General features: G+C 42.2%; 1 long non-coding RNA gene across 2 annotated transcripts in view; it reads left to right on the forward strand.

Moving 5' to 3' along the window:
- Nucleotides 1–21,913, forward strand: part of LOC118540810 (uncharacterized) — a 206,467-nt gene that overhangs the window by 131,104 nt on the left and 53,450 nt on the right. For both annotated transcript variants that reach the window (XR_013442559.1, XR_013442561.1), the window contains 2 exons: nt 11,969–12,056; nt 12,497–12,582. This is a non-coding gene — a long non-coding RNA (uncharacterized LOC118540810). The remainder of the gene's footprint in view (nt 1–11,968; nt 12,057–12,496; nt 12,583–21,913) is intronic.

Genomic DNA, 21,913 nt, shown 5'->3' on the forward strand with positions numbered 1-21,913 from the left:
ATCACTTGCCATTTTTTGGCCTGCTACACATTGAACATGCTAGAGAGTCCCTCTTCAACTCAGCCATCTGCGCTCTTGGCTTTTAAATTCCATGAAAATGACTGGACACATTCTTCTTATTCCATCCATACCCAAGGCCAGAGGGAGACATTCTATTGGCTTTCTCCGGTAATCTTTCCTAACACTGTTTTCGCTGTCTGTTCCAAGGTCTTCATACCATCTTCCCTCTCATGTGTATGTGTGTATTTTCTGTATTATTTCTCATAATCATTACATTATGTTAATGTAATTATAACACAAATGTATTAAAATATTAAAGCCGTATATTTTAATCACTAACAACCAACACTCAGAGAATGTCCTTAACTGTTGATTTTAGTAATTAAAGAATATTATAAAGAGCAAGAGCAAATAACAAGCAGCTTCTGAATTTGAAAAATATCCAATAAATAGAGCAGAGACCGAACAGCTCAAACCAGGTTTGGATTGTCCATCTTGAGAACTTGGATTGTCCATCTTATATGGCTTACGTATAGGCCTACCTAAACGCAGGGAATTGGATTAGTCACGGGCGTAGAATTTCTCAACTTAAGGAGCATTTGAGATCCAACCCTTACACCAGAGAGAAGGAACTAAACTCTGGAAAGGTTAGTGATTTGCCCAAAGTCAAACAGGAAGGCCAAATGGGATCTAAAGCAGTGATTCTCAAACTTTTTTTTTTTTTTTTTTAAGATTTTATTTATTTGACAGAGAGAGACAGCGAGAGAGGGAACACAAGCAGGGGGAGTGGGAGAGGGAGAAGCAGGCGTCCCGCGGAGCAGGGAGCCCGATGCGGGGCTCGATCCCAGGCACCTGGGATCATGACCTGAGCCGAAGGCAGACGCTTAACGACTGAGCCACCCAGGTGCCCTTCTCAAACTTTTATCTATAGACAAAAACCAGATTGTTCCAACACAGATTTCCTGAATCACAAACCCAGATACTCTGATTCAGATCAGGGTGGGGCCCAGGAGTCTGCACAATTAACAAGCCTCCAGGGTCATTTGGCGGCTGGTGGTCCTGAGGCCACACTTTGAGGAACACTAATCTGGAATCTCGGCCTCCTGACAATTTCTTCCCAAAGGACTGCGTTGCCTCCCTACATTAGGAAACATTGCAAACAGCACAGAAGACTCTGTGATTCCCATTAACGCTCTTATTTCCTGACTCAACAGTTAATTCCTGATTGCATCATTCACTGAGTAGTATTCCTTCGCTCAGCCCCCATCAAGTGCCAGATGCTGTGCCAGGAGCTAGAGATACACGGATTTGAACCCAGCTCCACTTCCAAGGAATCCAGACTTAACAAGAGGAGTAGCTACTGTGTCTTGAGCCCTTGCTTTGCACGTGCTTCTCATGCAACCATCTCTTGTCTTACCTTTAGGCAAAGCTGTACATAATAGCAATATGGTTTGGGAGCTTTTCACATTTATAGAATCATACATATTCTCTGCAACTTGTTCTTCACATTTAATATGTCTTGGAAGTATTTCTTTGTTCTTTCTTTGTACACGTCTAGTCTTCATCATGGCTAGGAGAACATTTCTCAATACTGATGGACCATCCTGCCTTTAACCATTGTCATATTGATGAGTATCCAATTGTTTATATTTTCTCTGACTACAAACAGCCCCACGACGGATTCTGGAGTAAATATTGTTATCCTCATTTTACCTTGTCCAGTGTCTCAACGGTGGCAGAATTAGGATTCAGATGGAGGCCTGTCTATCTCAAAGACTACATAGTTACTTTCTTTTCACTATTATGCCTTTTAATAATTGCAATAGAACGGCTTTGGTGCTGGATGAGGTGGGCACTACAGGATACCAGAAACCTAGCTGCTGATGGAACCTCAGGCAGGGTCATCTGGGGAAGTGACATTTGAACAGAATCTAGAAGTCTTCTGGGCAGAGAGAAAGAAAGCCACTCTAGGAACAGGTATATGCATATTACAAACCCATCAATCATACCTATTGATCACCTACTAGGGGAAACCTGTAATACACACCTGGGGAGAGGTTCATAGAAAAAAAAAAAAAGACATGCTATTTGCACACCAGGATCTAAGAGTATGATTTTGTGGGTGTGGGTGTGCCTACACGTGTGAAAAATACTAGAGTAATAAGCGAGTGAGAACAGTATAAATAAATACCTACCTCATTTGGCAACTTTTGCAGACAACTGAAAATGAGTAGGCCGTGGGGTCCTGTCTGCGTGGCCTGGCAAAGAAATTTGCCCTCTTACTAGGTCAGGTTCTCCTCCTGAAATGAAGAAAGTACCATCTAGGCCCTGCCTACTTGACAGGGATGTTACAAGGCTTGGTTAATTTCTGTAAATGTTTTGAGCTCCTCCGAGGTGTGTGTTCTGTAAATAGGAGGTATTAATAGCAGCCGTCAGAGCTGAAACAAAAGTGAGTTGAGCTACAGCCATCTTCTAAGAAGGAAACACAAATGCCCATAAAGCGTGAAGCCCACCCTGGTCCATCATATTGACCCTTCTTTAAAAGGCAGCCTGGATCTCATATAGGACATCACGACGGCTCAGGCCCTGATCTCAAGTGGGGAAATTCAGGAGATTGGCTGGGTTTTCCAACATTTAATTTCCCAGCTGATTACTATGATTAAGAGCCCATCTGGCACAGCCCATTTGTGAGGTATGTGTGTGCAGGGAAGTGGGACTCCAGTAAAGGCCGAGATCTAACAGGAAAAAAAAAAAAAAGAAAGAAAAAAGAAAATGCACAGTGGTGCCAGTAGCCATTTTGGAGCTCTCTGCTAAGATGTTTAAATAGGAATTTCATTGTATTAGCATTAGTGAGGCCGGCGGGACATATGCTGTAAGAAAGGCAGTTAGGAGCGAGTGTTTCTCTTTCTCGGGGCTTTTATGTTAGCTTAGTGGGGATTTGGTGGTGTCTTTGTCTGCCGTGGGTCTGGAGGCCGTGAACGTGCTAAGAAGAAAATCCAGCTCTGGGTTTCAGTGGCAACATACCAACATGTGTACGCGCAAGCTCATGGCCACTAAGCAGGCAGTGTGGCTAGGGAGACACACACTTAGACTCCCGTACGGGGATGGCAGTGAGCCTTTAGGACAAGGGGTACCCTAGAGCCCATGCTCCCTTGCTCCTAGACCTCCAAAGACAGCTCTGGGCAGGGGGTGGAGGAAGACATATGTTAGCTCTCCCATCTTCATGGCCCCTTCAGCGTAACTGCACTTCAAATCAATTCACAGGCAAGTCAGTCTCGTAAGCACTAATAGGACTTACAGATGTGCAGAAAAACCAAGGTTATGATGCTCAGCTGAACTCCCGGATGGAATTTCTTGTAATTCTCTGTTACCCAGGGGATCCTGTGTAAACCCATTCCAGACAGATTTTTTATTGTACTTTATTTCTGAGCTCCAACTAGGCCTTCCTTTTGGAGGTCAAGCCTCCAAGTCTCCTTGAAAATTCCTACCTCAAAGGTAGAGGCTTCTGACTCCTGTGGTCACCACTTCTGCTGGGGGCTGAGGTCCACAAGGAAAACTCATCAGTGACTTGATCTTAATCCCTCGCTGTGTGTGCACAGGTCACTGAAGAACATCTGGTAGGCTCGACCTTTCATGTCCGTTTGCCAAATGGCTTCAAGTGGGGCTTACTGAGGACCCATCTGTAGGCCTCTGTTGTGACGGAGGGATGGGCTAGGTAGTGGTCTGACTTGTAAGGAGGAGGATCTGTAAGCCCTATCTAGTTTGCTCAGCCAAGAAAGGATTGATGACCCCCTCCCCCCTTCAATGATTGGAAGATCTCCATCTTTACAAGCTATCATGCTGAGTTTCTTTGGGCTGGGGCTAGGAAGGTGTCCTCCACCTCATCTCGGAAATGTGAAAATAAAGTTGGCTTCTCCACAGGTTGGAATCAATACCTAATTGCCCTTGGGGAGGTTCCCACCCTATCTCTCAGGAAGGTGGATTTCACAGCCCATAATGTGGAGTTCAGCAGAGAAAGCTAGATCAATAAGAGTGAGAAAGTCTCTGATGTGGTCCTCTTAGGCTTCCGTTTCTGAAGAGGGACTTTTGCTTTAATTTACTTAGACCATAGACTAAAGCTTTACCTTCTTGTGGGGCAGAAGTCCATTAGCAAACCTATGAATTACAGTGAGATCTTATTTACAATGGTAAGGTTTCCTCAGGGCCCAGGTATTTCTGAGGAGCTCTGTCTGTTGCTGAGTAAAGGGTAAGTCTACTGATTTTAGGTCCTGAATAAAGGATAGGTCTACTGATTTTAGGTCCTGTTCAGACAGAGCTGTCTAACCTCCTCATAGGTGGGAGCCAGTCTAAGTCAGTGAGGTAGGATGGCAAGCATCCATATCTCATCACAGAGTCTTCTCCTTGCCCCTGGGACCAAGAACTTTCCAAGCTTCCCAGGATAAATAGTAGTGTCAGTCTGGATCAGGTATATCATCTGGGGAGAAGCCTTTCTTATAAAATGTGTTGTCTCACATAGAGATTCCAAGGTGAACCCGATTAGGGTGAGTGGATTTGTCATCCTGGGCTACACAGAAACTGCTTTTTTTTATCATGATTTTTTTTGCATTCAACAGAGACTTAGCTGTCAGATTTGCATCTCTCAGTGGCTAGGAGAAGAGGATGGGAGTTGTTTTTGCTGTTTTGTTTTGTTTTTTACCTTGCTCCAGTAATTTAGAGTGTTATCTAAAGGTTGTGTGAATAAGATGTGTAAGATAAAAATCAACCCAGACTCCTTTATGATTAGCTAGAATGTCCAGAAATAATAATATAAAATAATAATAATAATAATGCTTTCCAGGAATCTCAAAATTTATCACACAGAGGCTCCTGAACAGCACCTCCCCACTGTCATGAAGTCAAGGAAATGTTGCTCCAAGAGGAGTCTGGGGTCGGTCAGGAATGGCAGACACCAGTTAGTATACCATGTCCCATCAAACTCTTTCCCCCTTGGCAGTAATAACTTACTAAATGCTCATAAAACTCTTTCCTACTGAGATCAGACAGGATTTCAGAATCCTTTTAAGTTGGTACTCCAGACAGCCCCTAACAGGTAGTCAGAGTTGGCATAAAGGGCTCAATTTTTAAAAAATAAAAATATGAAATCAGTGGCATCTTGTGTTCTTCCTGGCATAATTAACATGTTCCAAAGAGGGATTTTGGACTCATTCTGTGGCTTTTGCCAGCCTTTTTTGTTTACAGATCATTTAGATGGGATTCAAGAGTCAGCTCCACTTACCCCACCCATCCTTGTCCACCACCCCAAAAGCATCACACCAAAAAAAAATAGGAAATGTGATCCTGCTTTTATGAGCCATGAGGTGATGTCTGGTCCGTATTAAATGTCAGAAATAAATTATTTATGGGGGATGAAAATACAGAGATGTGATTATATTATGGATATTAATCCTACCCAAGAATAGCATCTTCACCACCTCGAATGCTCCCCGAGGGACGCTAGTACTTTTTCAATTATACTTAATAACCACTTGCCTTGGGAATACATAGAAAATGTGTAAACATTTTACACGGGACACTTAGAATTTGATATCTTCTTCAAATCTTGAATTTATCCGCTCTTCAGTCCTGCCACATGTGTGAAAACAAATAAAAATTAAGTGAGCAGCCACAATGACCCTAGGTAATGGACAGATGGACTCTAGTCCAGGTTTAGATAGGCGAGCAGCATTTTGCAGAATCAGGAGTCTGTGGGCTCTCTGTCGCTCACGATCCGAGTTATGGCAATGCACCGTCAGCTGGGCTTGACTAGGGCACACTGCCAGAGACCTTTCTCAATCTTGACTGACCTCTGATGTCAATCTCTGATAGGAGCATTTGGTGGCTTATTCTTTGGGGGTACCCAAGATGGCAGCTGCTAGAGTACTTCTGGCAGTGGTTTCCTACATCTCGGGATTATAGGGGGCACACAATGGCTCAGTGACAAGTCAGGCAGAATGAGAAAAGGGGCGCCATGAGATCCCTTCAGCCTGACCTGGGACCCTCTCCCCAGTTTGGGGAGGGGAGGGAGGTCTTCATTGTGATGCCACCGTTATAGCAACAAATGAGCTTTAGAAAGACACTTAACTTTCCTCTCTGCCCCAACGTGGGGTAGTAATACCAGCTGGGCTGGGAAGACAATGACTGGATGATGTGTAAAGCATTTTGCAATCTGAAGCATTAGCTCATAAAAGATGGAGAGGAAAAACATTCTGTTCCTTACCCTGTGTGTGGGGCATCAGACCGAATTTCAGGGTGGAGTAAGGGAAGGTCACTTTACAAAATGTGAAAAAGATGTGGTTTTTGAGCTCAAGGCTAGAGATGAGACATTTGGATGGTGCGCACACACACACATACACACACATACCTATACTCATGTTAAAAATAGCAGTTGTATCGCTTTTTACTTCGAGATGGGTCTGGGCGGCATTATAGTTCGCCAGCCACCGTTAATAGGGCTATTTTTCTTCCTGCATCTCAGAGAACAGACTCATTAGAGATTTTCTAATATGATGTGAAAAACTGTATTTTTTATCTGAAAGTTACCTGAATGAACTCGTTATGCCTCTGATGCCGGCTTTCTTCCAGGCCAGCCTAGCCATGTTGATCATGGGTTTACTGGTATCTTTCTTTTTCCACAAAGGATTGGCAGAGTTGGAGGGAGGGCAGGTGGTACTGTAATGAAAGGTATCTAATATGTTTTCTGTTCTTTGGGGACTTTGAGAAAGCAGCGAGCCACCTTATAAAGGAAAGCGTGTTTTTGGCAATCTAGACGGAGAAGAGTCCTCCACTGCAGGACTGGTGGTTGCATTGATCCTGTAAATTAGTTCTTCCTCTCTTTGATGATGGAGGAGCATGGAGCGTCCCAGCAAACATGTCTTCATATTAGGGTGAGATAACCTTCCCATTCCCAGCAGGCAGGACAAATAGGCCAGCAGGCGACGAGGCAGGATTTCCTGGGCTTCCTAAGCAAATGAAAAAAATGCAGGTGTCATTCTACTGCCCCCAGGCCAGCCAGGTCACAGGGTAATTGCCCAGTTGCCTGCTGGGATAGGCCCACCAGGCTCTCCTCCCTCCAGGTTCATTTTTCATTTTGATTGAGTCATGATGGCTTCGTGCCACAAACACCAGAGGATAGGCCTGGTAGGGAAAAGGTCATAAAGAACTCCAGTGATCCCCTCTTCCCCAAAATCCGGGCTTCGGTTTCATAGAGGTGTCTGGAAAGGGCGGGCAAGCAGGGCTGGTTGCTGGGTTATGTTTTTCTCCGCGAGTGGCAGGAGCGAAATCTCCATCTTGCCAGTTTAAGAGTTGCCTGGCTGCCTGATTTCAACTGAGGCAGAACAGCTTGCTGTAGCTTTGAAGTGTGAAGACCAAATAAAGGTTGGCAAGGAGAAGAGAGGGAGCCGCATAGCCTTCTTGGAGCCCGCCGAAGGGACACACCCAGCCCTATGCACGGAATGCAGATGCTTTTCCCATCCCCTTGCTCGTCCCTTGTCCACCCCTGAGAATTGTGGTAAAATAGAAGCAGGTTTGGTTGGTTGCGCCTCACTGGAGTTTTTCTGTTGTGGCTGGTGGACAGACGTTGTGAACTTCTCTAATTTGGGAAGGGACCAAACAGATGCTCGTCCTCCAGCTCTCTTGGTGTGTGTCTTACTAATCTGCCCATGACAGTGACACAGGGACCCATGCATACATACACAAACACACACATGCACGCAAAAACATACAAGCGCGCACGCACACGCACACTCAGACCTGACTTTGGTTTGCCCCAGCACCCTGAGTAATGATTGAGGCTATGTATTGTCTACCCTCTCCATGTCCTAGGGAAGATTTTAGAAATTCTAATACAGGAGGCTGAGAAAGGAAAATATTGGCTTCTACAGTACAAACATCTCTGTCCTGAAAGGAAATGTTAATTTTCCCCTAAATCAAATGTTGACATATATCAGCTGCTACAAAAGATGTGTCACTATGGGAGAAGGCCTCTGCTCTGGAGCATGGATATTGGGCTGGAGTCCCTCCTCCGAAATGCTAACTGGTTTAGAATCTAAACAGGTTTGGTTTAGAAGTTTTCGGAATCGTTCCAGTTTGCTCTCAAAAGCTGATCTCTCTGGGACACCCTCCTGAGCAGCGGAGCCGGGAACAGGGTTCCACTTTGTGGAATGCACTGTGTTCTGCATAAGCCTGGGCCCCTACACCGGCCTCTGTAATGATTCAGGCACGGCTTACCTCTGCCGGGAATACAGGATTCTAACTGGAGGTGGGGGTGGGGGCGGGGGCAGGCTGAGGGCATGGAGAAAGGGTGTCACACACAGGCGAAGAGAAATTTCCAGCGCTAGGTGTCTTACCTTTCCCCACTGCCCCCCAAACACGCAGTCTAAGTATCCTTCTTTGTTCAACACCTATGTTTAAAAAATTCCAAATTAAGTTCCCCCACTCTCTCCCTCCAACACACACACGTGCACACACACACCCTTTTAACTTGTTAAGTTTGAAAGATGATGATATATACAACCAGCGTGCTTTGCCAGTCTGCGTGGTGAAGGCCAAGATTAATGCAGGAGGTTGGGGTGGTGGTACCGCAGAGCCGCGTGATCAGAATACAAGATGGAGCAGAGGGGGAAAGGCCAAGAAATATGTCTGTGCTTGGAGTTTACACAAGTCTCCTTAGCAACTTGTCTGAATTTATTTTTCCCTTAATGTGTGTGGGTTTCTTCCAAACCCCGAGCGACACGGGAGTCGGGCGTCTAACAGTCCTCGATGTCTCTTCTAGGAGGGCCAAAGTGTTTCATTTGGTAGCAAACCCCTGCCTCCCTTCCCGGCTCCGTCCCACCCCGGGGCCCCTCCCTCCCTGAGGTGGCTCTGCTCTTTTGCATTGTGACTTTGTGGACTGTTGGTCGCTATCTCCGCGGGGGAATGACAGAGCCTGTTTCCGATGGCCACAGCTGTGCGGGTTTCTGCCCCGGCCTCCCGGTTTCCAGAGTGCGATCCTGTGTGTGGCATATGGGTGAACGTGCCTGTTTATACACCCGTGTGTTGCAAAATGGGGAGAAGCCACAGAGCTCCCTTCCTGTCCACGTATCTTTTGTCATTTTTTTGTCTTGTTCTTCTCCTTTTGCGTCTCTCACCTCTTGCCCCCATACACACACACACGTACATACACACACATACACACACATACACACAGGGTCCTGTAATTCTAATTAGAATATAATATAATTAGAATATAAAGCTATTAGAAAAAAAAGCCCTGACTTTTAGGAATCTGGTATGTTGGCTTTTATGCGATCGGGCTTGCTTCAGGGGAGACAACCAGAAATACTGCAGTGGTTTTACCTCACAGTGCTTTCCTTTGAAGTAACTCTGGGGGAGTAGAGTTCCTGCTTCACTGGAGCTGATGCCGAATGTAAATCTTAGTATTTCTCCTTCTTGCCCCCTCCCCTCTGAGAGTCAGGGGGAAAAAAGAAAAAAAAAACCTGGCCAAAAAACGTTAAGGTTTGATTTTGGCTCTTTTACAAGCAGATGTTGCTTGTCATTCTGTTGTTTTTAAGCAGGCACCAGATTGGACCAAGCAGCAGTGTGTGTGTGTGTGTGTGTGTGTGTGTGTGTGTGTGTGTGTGTGAGAGAGAGAGAGAGAGAGAGAGAGAGAGGGAGAAGAAAGAGATTGATCCAAGGAAAAGTTGAGAGCAAGAAGTAGATAATGTAGATTAATACTTTTTTCTTTCCAAACTTCACCTTGGCGAAGACGATATAAAATCGTGTTCTCCTTGATTGTTTGTTGTTCCAAAGGAAGGAAGAGGGGAAGGTGGAAATTAGTAGACGTGGAGAGCCTGCGCGGAGAAAAGCTGGCCTCTCTTAGGCTGAGATGTGGGGGCTTGCTAGGCTGTTCAGATGTTCCCTCTGAGTAAATCTATACCCTGCAGTAAGGCAAAAAGGTCTTTCTGTGGCAGCCGAACTTGGTTTCTTGTGTTTGATGGTTGTAGACAACCTTGCAGAGGCTCCAGGCTCTCTTGTACTTTTCCTGGAACAAGCATCCCATTGTTACACGGTCAAGGTTCCGGAGGACACCCTGACTCTTTGCATATTGCTTATCTCTTTTCTCACAGGGTCCAAGTGATTTAATTGTCAGTTCTTTCCCAAGCCTCTCTGTACCCCCACTTAATTTGTAGCTTCCTAATCTAATTGCGGGCTGTTTTCTCAAGAGCAAAACATAGCTTTGAGAATAAAAGTGTTAAAGTTGGCCGGCATACGGGAAGCCTTGTGCAGCGTATACTTCATTTATATTAAAGAAATGACAGACATCTGATCTTTAAAAATCTGTATCTCATGTTTCCATATCAGAACCAGGGTCTTCTATGTTTCTTAAAATGGTGATTCATTGAAGAAACCCTCCTGGCCTTATTAAACCATCTAGCTAGAAGGGAAAGGTGTAGCCTGGCATCATTGTTTGCATTTTAAAAAGGAAGAAAAATTGTCATCCTAAGCAAACTTATTGCTTTCAAAAGTGAAAGTAGTCTCCTTAGCCAGTTGCACACGAGACAACTTGTTACTGGCAGCCTCTTTTTCCTTTGTCTCTTCGGGTGTATCGAAAGCAAATTTGCCTCCAGTTCCTCACTCTGAAATAGTTGATCTCTCTTACGCGTCTGTTGAGGGCGAACATTGAGTGGGTTCCAGACTGTTCGAGGAGTGGGCTGCTTTTTTTTTTGTTATTTAAAAGCAATCTGAGGGCATCTTTTGCTTTTGTCCACCCTGTCTCATTCTGTCATACCATTTTCACGTCTTTGTCTTTAGTTGACCTAGCCACACCTTCATTTTTCACTTTATGTAAAATATTAATGTTTTTTAATGTGTGGGGGGGTTGGTGGTGGGTGTGATAGGAAGCTTATCAATATCAATTCTAATTTTCCCTTCGGCCGAAAGGAGCACGAAAACGATGGCGTTGCCTGGCCAGTCTCCTCCCTCCCGCTCCCTTCTGGTCAGTTTTTCCTGGGCAGGGAAGAATTAATTCTACCTAAGCTAGCTGGCTTTGGTGACGGAGGCTCTGCAATGCACGCCTGAGAGGCGTTCCCACACTGGGGTCTGGTGTCCCGGTGGCAGATTGCAGGTGGATGGTGCGCGGTCTGGCGCATGGCACCAGTGAATGTCTCCTGGAGCAGCGATTGCTGGATGTGCCTCTTTTGTTGAGGTGATTGGATCTTCCTACAAAAAGCAAGGGCTGCAGAGGGTGAGAGAAAAGACATCAGGAAAACAGAAAAGCCATAGGGAGACCAAAGACTAGCTGTCTCCCCTCCTTCATGATGAATGCCAAAGGGTAGATTTGACTCTTTTTTTGGTTGTTGTTCTTTTTGTTTTTCCTTTCTTTTCTTCCATCCTCACTCCCTCCCTCCCTCTCTTTTTCTCTCTGTTTCTCTTTTTCTTTTTCTTTCTCTTTTTTCTGCCTCCTTTTCTTTTTTCTTTCCTTTCTTCCTACTTTTCTCTCTCTCTCTTTCACTTCTCTCTCTCTTTCACTTCTCTCTCTCCCTCTTTCTTTCACTTCTCTCTTGCCTTCCTTTTTAAAAAGTTCACTTGAATTGCTCTATCCCCTCAGGACAAAGGAGGTCTGCTGAGATTCGGTACAAGACGTACATCTTTAAAAAAGAAGGAGGGTGGAGGGCAGGAAATCTTTCTGTTGGTGTCGTTCTGCTGACATCACCGTGGATTTGGTGTTCAAGCCCACAGCCAGGCAAAACTCAAATACATTTTCCCTTTTGCAAGCAGCTGCACAGTGAGTTTGCCTTCCATTAGTAAAGGAACAATGAAGGAAAAGCAAACCCTGCGTCTAAAACATGGCCAATGAAAGAACGTTGGAATGGAAGCCAAGAATCCTGCTGTGGTGGAAGGGGGATAGATTCATGAATTCTCCACAATAAGATATTTTACTTCTTTTTAACAGCCCCATCAGCAGAGAGAAATAATGACTCCCGAAACATTTCAGAATCAAAAAGTTAAAACGATGTTTCAGTGATGCTACATCATACCAGGTAATGATTGCCCAACTTGATTATACCTTAACCATTCTTAATTATTGATAGCCTGTCTCTTAATCATGTTTAGCAAATGAGCGGTTTGGTATAAAACATTGGAATTTGCGAGTATTTTGAGACCTCACATTCCTATTTGATCATTTTTCTGGTAAAATCATTCTCAGGGTTTGTCGATAGCCAGGGAAATTCCAGGAATAATGTGAAAGTGACTTATTTGCAGGACCTTTATAACATACGTAGTTTGGGAAATGAAGTAAACATAACGTTGCCCAGTGATTTTCTAGAATTATTTTTATTTCAGTGTTTGGTGTTCCCTTTTTACTCTCATTCCGGCGTTAATTCTAATTTAGCTTTAATCAAGAATTGGGTGGCAAAAAGAAACCAACCAAAAAACAAACAAAGGGTCTTGATCCACTTAAAATAATTTTATTTTCCAGACACGGGCTAATGGTTTGAAGATATTGGCCTAGCAAGATGGCAACGAGCTTAAAAAATAGGATTCCTAAGAAGTTACTTTTTTCAGGTAATAGTGTTTTCCTATAACTTTCCCAAACCTTCCATTTTCTCAAGTACTGCAAATTTTTAGAGCGTGCCTGAATGCTTTAGTTCTGAAGAATAACTGCATTGTAAACTTGATTTTTTTTTAACTGGCAAATAGCTTTATAAGATTCATAGCAAATGAGTAGAGCAGTCATGGCATTCAATTCTATGGAATTCAGAAAAAAAATTTAAAGTTATTACTTAGCGGTGCTTACTTCTTTTGACAATGACTTAACTCATTTGAAACCATCAGGCACTGTCCTTAAACTCTGTGGCTATCTTGGGTAATTGAATTTAAAAATGTAAATATTAGATGATTGTCTCTAAAAAGCCTACCGTGCTCTGAATTCCTGGAAGATAGGGCTTGTATAAATTGCATAATAACAATATTGACATTTTAACTTTAGTCCTAGATTGGTAATACAGTATGGTGTTTAATGCAGCTATCCCCATACCTGTCCAGTGGCTAAGATTTGAGCTCAGCTATCGTGATATAGGTAGTTTCCTTTTAGTGGTATTGAAGGACTTCATGTCACTTAAGAATGTTTAATAACATAAATGATATATTTGCTTGATAAATTACCTTACTCTGCTTGGCCATTGTTCATAAGCATTCAGCCTCCATTTTCCAACTTAATTATGAGTATTACTATCTCACAGAGCCCCACAGAATCTTGCTTCATAAAGCAAGCCAAAATTTCCTCTGAAAAGAACCTTTCTTTTCCTCCTTAACACAGAGAAGGTTCTTGAAGGAAGTAGTCAATTAATATTTTGGAGAAAATATCTTCTCCCAAACACACCATTCTCCTGTGAGGTCAGGATTTGACTTATTTTTTCCCCTGCAATCTAGACATCTTCTGATTTTTCTTTTATTTTCTGAAATTAAAACCTTGGATTGTTTGGAAGCTAACGCTACAGACCATTTGGAATGAATAGCTTCTCTCTGTCCTATATTTACCAAAAAAAAAGAGAGAGAGAGAGGGAGCGCGAGAGATGCCCCCAATTAAAGCATAGCATCGCACTCCTTTTTTGGGGGTTCGAGGGTGCGAATGTATGAAGATTGTTCTAATTGAATGACCAAGTGTAACACTTTAACAGATCTTTTGTTCATTGCAAACAAATACTGCATTCCATCTTTTCAATAAACCTGATAATAATAGTTAGCCCTCATCACTTTGGAAGCCTGGGCTGGTTCCTTTCCATTTGAATGAGAGTTCTTCCTCACACGTGCTCCAGCAACACTTAACAGCATGCAGAGTGCCCATCCTCAAATGCCTCTGGACCCGTGCCTTTGTCAGAAAGATCAAAGGAAAAGAAGAGGCTTGGGGTTCATTTTTAAATCTTTCATTTTAGAAGGGAAATGAGCATTTTAAAATAAAGCCAAGACCACTTCGAGGTGATTGGTTTGGATCCTACTTATTTTCACTAGCTACGGTTGTTGCTTTGGATCTGAAAGTCAAGGCACAGAGATGCACCTAAATTCTCAGTTTGGGAAACCTTCACGGTACAAGTAGGCTGCCAGGAATCCTACCCACGGCTCAGTCCTAATGAACTAGGCAGACGATGAAGAATCTGTGAAGGGTCACCTCTCAATCCCTGTTGGTCCTTTCCGTTGGTTGGTTTTGTGTTCTCTTGCTTTCACCTTTCAGGTTGTGTGCATAAGGGCCTGTTCTTTTCTCTAAATAATCCCCAAATTCAGCTTTGTCTCTTTTGTTATTAGTAGAGCCTCCTAATCTTGAGAAAGGCTCATGCTCATATGTCGAGGCCAAGGAAGAGAATTTTTTTGAGAGCCAGAATCTTTAGACATTGCTAACAAAAATTAAAAAGTTTCTTTTTAGGTCATGTGAAGGATGGAGACATATGTTTTTCCCAATATCTAGGGAGGGATTATTTTGCTTTTCATCATGTGTCCCTAGAAGTGCTTATCATTCAAACTATGTCTCTAGGAAAATTCACAAAAGGAGGTTAATGAAGCTTCATTGTCTTGGATGTCTCGTTTTTACGTGTAGAACATTGACTTGGAAGAAAGAATGCTATATTGACAAATGAAATCATTTTAGAAGTCCTCAGAAACAGATCCATTTTCACATCCTTGAACAGTTTTGGGGGGAACAATTACACAATTTCTTTTCCAGCTCAGATTTTATAATATATGCCCAAACTTGTTCTGTGTTGGTTTTGGGACCAATAATGGGGGTAGGGTGGAAACAAAAACACAAATTTGTCCCAAAGATGAGTCTTCTAATTTAATATAGCTAGAAATCTCCTCTAGAAGACTTTTCAGAAAATACTTACAAGCCTATTGGTGGTGCTTGCCAGTTTATTCCACCTGTTTTCCAGAATGCAAACAGAAGGGAAGAATTCACCATCCTTTTTCATGTAATTACAGGCATTTAAAGGAAAGAACTTGCACTTGGGATTTCATGTGTTTCTCAATCTCTCTCTCTCTCTCTCTCTCTCTCTTACAATCTGATACCACTTTGGCCAGATCGTGTATTAAGGTCTGAATAAATGAGCCTTCCGTAATATTAAACAGTAACCCGATGAGATTTACCTAAAGCCTAGCGTATCTGTGGAATAAGTGAAAACAGAGGGACTTACGTGGGGGAGAACACAGGTGCTGCTGCTTAACCTTTGCCCTTCTAAGAGCAGGAGGAAGTCTTTCCATTTGGGGCATAAAATATTAGAATGGCAGAATCTTTGGTTGGACTAATGGCTTTAACGTTTTATTTTCAGACATCTCAAACCCCCAAACGAGAGAAGATCCTGAGGCCTGTTGCCACAAACCCGTAGATCCGAACTTGTGGTGATAGTCCACACAAGCTTGTGTCTACAGGTATGTGTCTGTTAGGCAAATCTCACAAACTGCGGGCTTTGCCTGTACGCCACCCACCCCTCCCGTCCCTCTCACTCCCCCCCACCCCTACCCCTTAGTCTCCTTTAAGAGTGGCAGAACTGGAAAGAAGGGCTGGTACTGGAGGAAGGAGACCTTTTGTTCCGAGATGGGTGGGACTCTTCAATCATTAATTTATAAGCTTGCCCTCAATTCCCTTAGCGCTCGTAACTATCCTCAGCTATCAGATTAAGAGAGGGGCTCGCAGGTGAGGCAGCAAGACTTTGGGTGACTCAGACAGCTTACTGTTGAGGGATGAGTAAATAGAGACCTAAACAAGGGTCTGTTTTGTTTTCTGTAGGCCTGACTAATTGTTTTGAAAGTTACTGTGATCTTTTTTGGAAACGGACAGAAGCTCGTGTATAAGACCCATCTCACCCTGGCCTGACTTGTACCTTGTGGCAATTCTTTCTCCCCCATTGTTCTCAAATCCGTCCTTATCTTCTTAAAATAAAATTAACCAGGGGAATGGAGGCACTGAAGTCTTTATACTTCTGTGCATAGCCAGCACTGTAAGAAAAAGAACTTTTTATAAAAAAGAAATCGCCCGTTGAGGTCTAACTTCATAGTTGGCCAGAGTTGTATTGTAAGTCTTCACATGTTTAAGAGGTTGGAATGAAAATAATTTTATCCCCTTGCCTCTTAAATGTCACCATTGTGCCAGGATTGGAAAGCCAAACTGACTTCAGATCAAAGCAAAAGTGGCTATATTTGTCTCATTCCAACAATGTGAGCTGAGGAGTCTGTAAACAGAACCCAGGGTGAAAAGTTGATCAGATTTGGATGACTCTTAAACTCTTGCATTCCCTTCTGGTCAAACACGGTGCCAGGAATTCCCTTAAGATTTTTGTTTTGTTTTGCTTTATTTTTTTGTGCAGACTCTTCTAACCAGAAGAGTCAATATAAAGCAGTTACTGAGTTACCATTGGCAGAAAGTTTGAAATTCGAATGGTAACATTTTATTTCATTAAATGGTCTTTCCTCTTCAGAGCCACCCTGTCCTGGGATGGTAGAACTCTTCTATTACATACATAAAAATGAAATGTTGTATGTTGGAATTGGGAAGGTCTAGGTATAGATCCCATATGTTTAAGGGGGAGAATGAAAAGTTCTGCAAATGCTCCACCCGGAGGATATGGTGTCCACGCATTACCTTTGTGTTTGCTTGGCATAGCATCGAGGAGGGTTGTTGGCCTCAGCTGCCAGCTTGCCAAGAAGTCATTACTTCATTACGGAATGATAGAACATGACATCCCGAAGAGAAAGACTGTCCTCATTGGCGTGTATCATGTATAATTGTTTGCCCAATGCCTTGATCCACCCATTAAGCAAACAATCTACTTGGTTGGTTTTACCTGCCTCTTGAAGTGGTTGACTTAGAATGGATAAGCTGCTAGCAAATTAAACTTGTATTTTCCCTGGATAAATACTTATCTTTGATAAAGGCAAAATCATGTCTCCACTCATCATCCCATTGACCTGCCGTTAAAGTGTGTTACCAGTGAGACCAATGGAGTTCATGAATCCAAGGGGACGTTGAGCTGCCTATAGTCCCCATACAAAGACACCAGAAGGACTACAGCATGCCCACGAGGTGACTGCCAGGTTGTTTCTTTGAAAGAGGTTTTTAAAACCCATTACCCTAAGAAAAAAGATTATGGAGAGCAGTCAGTCTTTTCAAGGTTTCTAAAAGAGCTGAGATACTATTATTTGATTCATCTGACTAGAAAATATTCTAGTGGAAAACCCAAAGCCCCTGGATCCTGGCCACAAGAAACAGGATATTAAATATTTTACATGATGATGCAATTCAGTGTTTTTCCCTCCTTCCATGTCCATGAATGAATGCTTCTGTAGATATTAATTATTCCTTTGGGTCTCCCTCAGAGTGGACCAAATATTCTACAGGAAGCTGCAGAAAGTAAAATAATTTCAGGTCTTCCCCAGAAAGACTCTAAAAATATATTTCAGTAGTCAGTATTGCATGGAGGTGTAGAGAGAATGAATATAAAACAAAGTAGTTTTATTAAAATCCTCAAAGTGTTGGTATCAAAATACATTTACGAAGCTGTAACATCAGGATATAGTTTAGTTTTTTTAAAAAAAACAGAAAATTATAATTCTTATTCCAAGAATTGCATTTGATAAAGCAATTCAACCCTCATCACCAGAGATGGGGTGGGGGGCAGAGGGAGGAGCTGATACTTCGTTTTAAAAGAGTTTCTTGTTTTTATTCCAAAATTAATAAATAGATTTTTCTACAAGAAAAGAAAATGGTATGTACGAGAAATGATTAACTTTGAATTTTAATTTAATATGAGTCCTTCTTTTTCAATGTGCTTACCAATAATTCCCTAGTATCTGTTAGGTCTTACGAATCTTTTTTGGCTGACTATGGTATTTAACCTCATCCGATGTGCTCTAGCCTCTCTAATTAAGTTTTTTAAGCTTCTTATGCCTGGAATAGTGCTGAAATTTTACAGAGAAGTCAATATGAATGACTCTTTAAAAATTTCAAAGATTTATCAACACCTAACATGGTGCTCAATAAGGTAAAGTTAGAATGAAGCTCCTTATTTCTTTTGGGATAGCCATATGACTAGAAAAATTATGAGATTCATTCACTCATTCACCCAATGAAGTTTTATGAATGCTTACTGTATTCAGTACTTTGTGAAACAGTGAAGATATGACTGTGACTTCAAAAAAATGGTTATTTGCTCAGGAGCCCCTTCGTAGGATTGCATGTCAGTTACACGGACACCCATTTTAATGAATCATGCTTTATTCCTAACAGTTGCCCAGCTTCCAAATACCTAATCAATACAGAATGTGTCTATTCCTGGGGAGTCCATCCTTTTCCATAATCTCAGACATTTGTAGCATCGTTTGAGGTTCACCGTCATTTCATTTGGGGGGATTGCTGCTGCTAGCACCTCAGACGTCAGTGTTCGACAGGCCGAGAGTCTGTATATATGGATTCAGAATATCTTTGGAATCTATTTCTGAAAGTTAAAGAGTACAAAAGATTGCCTATACCTAAAGATATGTAACTACTGTTCTTCTATAAATGCTACTTATTTTGTTTTTTTACTCTTTCTTTCAATAAGACTTTTTATGACATCATTCCATATCATAATTGCATGTTGTTATTGCATGCCTACAAATATTTACACTAATTATGTAATGAGCCATAATTGCACTAATACATGATAATGGGCTAAAATCAGTGTAAATAAACAAGGAATTCACAGAACCAAAAGAGCAGGGTATTGAAAACCATTAGTATTCTAGCAGCAACATCTTTCTATCTTTGACCCCTAGAAGAAGATGAATTTTTCCACTTCTGGATATTTAAAAGCTCTATAAGCTACACATTTAGGCTAATATACTGGCATGCTAGCACATCAAAACTTATACTGTCTTCGTTCTACCTTCTTTGGCTAACTCTTAGAGGGTGCTTTCATTGTTTTCCGTTCTTAAGGGTTAGGCCTACACAGTGTTTATAGAATCAAGCAAATGGTCAGTGCAAGGAAAATGAGAGAAATTCAAATGCAAAGGAAAGACAATGACTTACATTTTCTTCCAGTGTCCTAGTGAATATTAAATCTTATACATAATTGAATATCAAGAGGCAGAGGACTCACAGGTACTCCTTGAATTTCCATAGGAGATCCAGGACTTAAGGCAAACTTGCCAAATTGAATTCAGCCATTCTGCGATTTTTTTTTTTTTTTTTTTGCCACACTATGAAGTTACAATATAAGTAGGACAAGAGACATGACAGAAAAATAAAAATCACCTGGCCTTTATCTTTAGGTTCATTTATACTCCCACTTTACCCATTCATTCATATGCTTTTGCTTTCATACAACGAACATATTTTTAAGTCCCTCCTTTGTGCCAGGTAGTAGGCATTCGGGTAGGGTTACATTTGCAGTGGTGAGTAGCGCAGCCCCATCTTCGAATAGCTCAAGGTATAATAAAAGAGACAGATAGATAAATTATAATGCAATAGTGTTAGGGTTAAATTAGAAATGTGTATATGAAATTATGAATGATCAGAGGAAGAACTCTTTGAATTGAGGCTTGAAGGCTGAATGGGAGTTTGCTTGGTAAAACTAACTTCCCAGTCTTTCCCCCAAACCAGGTAGCACTGATCCAAGAGAGGCAGCCTCCTCAAAAAAAGCAGCCCCATTCCATGATATCTGCGTCAGGGAATAGGATTGGGGAAATGGTCACTCTCCAGGTTAGTGGAGCATGATGAAACGCCAACTCTACAACATTTGGATCTATTTTTTTGAACATAATCAACACCATAGGACTATCACTCTTTTAGTCACCATGTGCTTAGATACTCCTCCATCTCTATATGCCTGGGCCCAGCTCCTTTATGGAACAGCTTTTACCAGGCAAAACCAGAGTCTAGCTAAGCGATGAGGAGAGGTGGCCATCTATAGACCAGAGAGCGGTCTCATGGGGAAGTGCAAAGCTGATCCAACATGAGTCCACATGGAGATGGGAAGTCATCAAGCTGCTAAGAGTCTGCTGCCGCAGCGTCAAACTGGGACTGATGATAAAGGAATGACCCAGTTTAAAAATTAAAAGCAAACAGGGAAATCTACTGTATTCCTTTAGAAGGAAAAAAAAAAATACAGAGTCACGTTTTACACATTGCAAAGTACTGGGGAAAGAATTTATACCAAAAAAAGTGCTGAAACACTCAATTCTAGAAGGAGGGGCACTTGATAAATCTGTGAATTATGTAATATTATGGTAAATACTGTTGCGTGGATGTTCAATGTAGCTTCTATATTATTTGTCTCTCTCTGCTTTGCTCATAATCCTGTTTCCTATAACTTTTCACCATGTTTTGGCTGAAGCTCTTTCCCCTTGTGTGTTGACCCTTTAGAGATGACAGTTGTTCAGTTTCACAGTAGAAACATTCGTTTTCCTAAATTCTTTTTTCAGTTGTTCAAGTTTAAATATTGGTCTATTCTATATTCTGTTAACATAGACACCGGAGGGCGTTAGTTTGATCAGAATAAACGCCATTATATAACATTACCATAATTTTGATGCACCAGGAATACCAAGAAGAACAACCCTTTTAGTCTTTCCTCCCTTCTTGTATGCACAGTAATCTCAAGAAGCCAAGACTCTTGTGTTACTTTCTCTACTGTCAGACCCTTTGATGTGTTGTCTCTTATGAATGACCCAAATAGGTGACAGCACGAAGAACAATCATAGGACTAACTTGTAATTTCATTGCTTAAGAAATGGTAGCTTTCCAGCCATTGTGACTGCATGTTCCCAGGTTGAGGTAGTAGGTTGTATAGTTCAGAATTACATCAAGGGAGATAACTGTACAGCCTCCTAGCTTTCCTTGGGTCTTGCACAAAGCAACATGCCGAGAACGATCATGATTCCTCCGGGCCTTTTTTTCTAGGAAAGCCTGTGAAAGGTAAGATTGGGTACAGTTATTTTACTGGCATTTTAGAATTCAGGTTTTAATTCTTGTACCCATGCTGTATTTTCATGTTCTGTTTCTTTGGGTTGGATTTTGTTTTACCAAAAACATGAGCCTTTGAGGGATTCAGCTTATCAATTACCCATTGTCACAATAATGCTGCATGATAAACACAAAACCTCAGTGGCGAACAACAATAAACGTGTTTAGCTCGTGAGTCTGTGGGTCAGTGACTTAGACTGGGCAGTTTTTCTGGTCTTGGCTGGTCTCATTCATTCTGGCTGTCAGCTGTAGGATGGGGTCACTAGGATGCTGAGGTAATTCAGTTTTCTATGTCCTACATAGCCCTATGTCTTCCAACAAACTCTTCCTTGCATGTTCTCATGGTGAAGGCAGAGGAGCAAGAACAAGGAAGAGCCAAAAGGCTTAAGTATTTTGCCAGCTTCTGATTGCTTTGTGTTTGCTAGTACCTCATTGGTCAAAGGAAGTCGCGTGACCCAGCCTGGCACCAGAGTAGGAGGCACTAGGAGGAGGTTTCTTGGCAAAGGGCAAGGGACTCAGGGACACATGGCAGACGGGGGCCATTTTTGCAATCACATCGCACTTTCTTAGAGTTCATCAAATTGAAAGTAACTTCGCACGCTCCATCCTAGGGAGCTCCCAAGATCAAGAGCCACGTTTGTGAATTCACATTTTGGATTTTGGGCTAAGCTGGCCTTTGTCTGAATGTTACGTATATCCCTGTTAATGAGGTGCATTCCCACCAACTTCTGCGGGAAAATGCCAAGAGACTGGACTGGTAATAATGTGGGGATTGACTAAATCAGAAACAAGACTCGGTCATTCCGTGGTGATAACTAGTGTCAAGAACGATGGACACTTTGCCTGACTTAGAGTGAACTTGCACAATCTGCCCAGAGAATATGAGTGGCAAAGCAGCAGTAGAACCCA

Source organism: Halichoerus grypus, chromosome 11, assembly GCF_964656455.1.
Source record: "Halichoerus grypus chromosome 11, mHalGry1.hap1.1, whole genome shotgun sequence".
NCBI classification, from domain to species: Eukaryota; Metazoa; Chordata; class Mammalia; order Carnivora; family Phocidae; genus Halichoerus; species Halichoerus grypus.